The sequence below is a fragment of the Erithacus rubecula genome (genome assembly GCF_903797595.1).
Source record: "Erithacus rubecula genome assembly, chromosome: 2".
Classification (NCBI taxonomy): Eukaryota; Metazoa; Chordata; class Aves; order Passeriformes; family Muscicapidae; genus Erithacus; species Erithacus rubecula.
This window is the reverse complement of record NC_136685.1, coordinates 26,045,963-26,049,461: the sequence shown is the minus strand read 5'-3', so window position 1 is coordinate 26,049,461 and position 3,499 is coordinate 26,045,963. Positions and strand designations below refer to the sequence as shown.

The 3,499-nt window shown below is 30.7% G+C and overlaps 1 long non-coding RNA gene across 1 annotated transcript; it reads left to right on the top strand.

Annotated features, from left to right (window-relative positions):
• The first annotated feature begins 433 nt into the window (after positions 1-433).
• On the top strand, positions 434-1,968 carry LOC306798430. The gene is made up of 3 exons (XR_013773348.1): positions 434-485; positions 1,320-1,387; positions 1,908-1,968. It is a non-coding gene; the product is annotated as an uncharacterized lncRNA (long non-coding RNA).
• Positions 1,969-3,499: the final 1,531 nt, after the last annotated feature.

Sequence of the window (3,499 nt, the reverse complement as noted above, 5' to 3'; positions counted from 1 at the left end):
TTTTTCTCATTGAGATACCCTTGAAAACTTTATTGTGCAAGTCCTAGGCATTTAATGTGGCAATAGAACTTATATTTATATTTAAATTTATGCTTTTAAATTATATTAGGCTTATTCTTTTGTCATCCATGGAGATTTTCAACATTCATTTCCAGACACTGTTTTATTTTTAAAAATTGCCAGGTGTAAAAATATGGGACAATCCTTATACTGAATGAGAAAATTTTTTTCTGAAAATTCACACTGCTTAAATAAATAATTGAGAATGCCTTGGGGAAACTATTTCTACCTCATTGCCATGTAAATATTCCTTATTCATGAGTGGGATACTGTGAAAGGGAGATGATTTTCTACTCACAGATTTAATAAATTAAGGGATTTTTTGGAATATTTACTTGCACCTGAAACTGATTCTATATTTTTCTATATTTTGAAGGTGACCCCTTTTAACCATATTCTGGAGCCAGAGGCTCCCTGAAAAACTGGTTAGTTTACTCCATGAAAGCTTTCTTAGAGCTTTCAGGTCAGGAAAATCTTATTCTTTGGAGAGCTGGAAATCATTTGAAAAAATGCCCTGTTTGAAGTACTTCAGAATTTAGTGGGATTGACTATTTTCATAGAGGCCTTGCAAAAGAACTGATGTTGAGGTTTTACTTTCATATTTTTAAATATGTAGCTACTAAGAGAAAAGTTATTTGAAACCTGCTTGTTTGGTTTGGATTCTGATAATTTCAGAGCCTTGGGAAGTTAAGATTATTTATCTAAACTCTCACTACAAATAACAATGTCACAAAATTTTCATTAATTGAACACTAAAAGTTTGGTTTGGTTTTTTGGTTTTGGGTTTGTTTGTTTGTTTGTTTTTTCCATTGAATACACAATGTAGTTTTTTTATTAAAAAATTATGTAATGGTTATAGATTTGGATCATTTCTCTCTCAAATTATCACCTAAGTAAAAATGATTGTGTTCCATTTCTACTGTTCTATTATCCTTTTATTGATAATGTACTTCAAGCATTTGCCTACAAGTCATTTTAATATCTATACTTCTGTATCTTATGTATATATAAAAATGAATTTATATCCTATATTCTTACCTCCTTTCCAGAAACTGAGTTACAAGAATCTCATTATTTAAATATTTGAACTCTTTTATTTTACTTTTGTTGAGCTTTATAGAGTCTCCTATCCAAATTAAATTCTTCTGGATGTATTTTTGTCTCGTGAAAATATTTTCCCAGTATTTTTGGTATCAATGCTACTTTTAAAATGCAATTTTTTTCTCCTTTTATTTTTTTCCTTTGCTTTTCTGCCTCAGATCACTCAGCATTCTAAATTCAAGGGTTGTTGCAGACTAACTGATCCCAAGAAGGGTCCTTCATGAAGGTGTTTGCTCTTACAAGGTAATATGCAGTATCCAATTATGTTTTTAGAAGACAATCATTAACTTACTAAGCAAGAAAAAAATCTCCTTAGAAAAGCTTTTAAGATTTTTAATTTTTTTTTTTCTTGAATAAAATTAAGAATTGTTGTAATTTATTTTCATTATAAAGCAAACAGAAGACCAACAGACTATGCCTGTATTAAGAGGGTGACTACTTTAAGTGTAATAGTAAGCGGCAAGGTTTGATACTGCTCATCCATTCCCTAGGAAAGTCTCACAATTAACATCTGTTGAAGAAGGTTATTCCCTCATTTTTAGCTACAAACTTATCTCTCTACCATGACAATTGCATGTTTCTATGAAATTCTGTATTTTTCATGGAAGAACAATTTAGCTATTTTAGGTTCTGTAGCAGATTCTGGTTTGGAATTGAACCAAGCCACTCTGCAAATTTTCAGTGTAATATCTACACAAAACTTTTACAAGGTAAGTAAATAAATATTGCCAATTTCATTTCTGCAGATAAAAAATTAAGAAAGAATGTAATGGATTTCATATTCAAAAAGTTACTGGAGAGTAGCAGGTAATCCATGAAAGCTGTCCCTTAGTTTCTAGAGTAACTATTCATGTGTGACCTTTTCCTTGGCAGAGTCTGAGCTCATGTGAGAAATATTTAATGTTTAAATGTAAACTCATACAGGCAGAGATCAGGACAGCCTGATGGGTTGTGTCTAAGTTCCACTGTAACCTAGGCCAAAACCAAAATTTTTGGTTTTGTTGCTTTGTTTTTCCAAAAGTATGTGCCAAGGTTTTATTTGGTCTGTGCTACATTTGGGTAAACAAATGCCAGACTGATTTCAGAAAAGTAATAATTTTGGTCTGTCTAAGCACACTTCTCCAAGCAGGCTTTCTTCCAGTTGATGTTCTTGCTGTGAGAATCAAAATCTCCAAAACAGGTCCAGAAATAAATCTCTATTCCTTGACTGATAGTGTGCTTGACAGAGGTTAGTCTATTTGCAACTATTTGATGGTATATTAAGTTAAAAATTCTAAAATCTACAATAACTTGAGCTCTCATGAAGTGACTCAGAAAACAATGATTAAATATAATAGTCATCTCTCTAATATGTCTGGCTTTTAACATCTTTCTGAAATGGCCACTTCTTCAGCTGCCTTTCTGATCAAATTCACTTTCCATATTTAAAATAAATTGCATTCGCACATGATTTTTGTCTCTTCTGTTTTAGTAATTCACACATTTATTTATACCATTAAATTTGCTTCAGCTCTTATGAAATAAGAAATATCCACACAAAATCATAATTGGAGTTGTAATTAATTAAATAATGTACATGTCTTTAGAGATAATAACCAAAGCAATAACATTGGTTTATTTTAAACAACTAAAAAATAAGCTACTATTCTATGTTATAAACTGTGGAAAAATTTTTGTATAAAATCTCTCTCTGGGTCTCACCATCTGCATTTTTGTTTAGGCAAGAAAAATATGATAAGTTGTACAGCTTTTCAAAGAAAAAAAGTTAAAGCTGAATTGAATGAATGGACAGATGAGTAAAATCTTCAAACATAAAAATTAATATATTAATTAATTTTATTAGGAAAAAATGATGTGGAGTGGACTTCATACAATCATTATCACTATGATGATACCTTTATATTAGACATCATGAATTTGCTAAAAATATTTTTGTGAAATAAGGGTTCTGATGGTCATAGACTGACTGCAGAGTAGTTTTTAACTGACAGAAAACTGTTCCTGAAGCTTTCATTTTCTTTGTGGAACCTTATATTTTTCCCTTAAGGAAAGGACAGATCTCATCCTAGGTGAAATTTTGAATTTTTTATTGAGGGGATATATTAACTGTGATATTTCTGGGCCTTGCTTTTTAAGTGTGAATTGAATTTGGATGGGTTCTTCCATCCAATAATTTCGAATTGCAGTACTAATTTTATGGATTTAGTATGTTGGAAGCTAAAATACAAAGACTGCAAAAACTTTCAAATTTGTCTTCTATATTCTGCATTGATTTACCAGCACCATGCATGAAACAGATCAGATTAAAACTATTCATAATGTGACATTTTACATATCC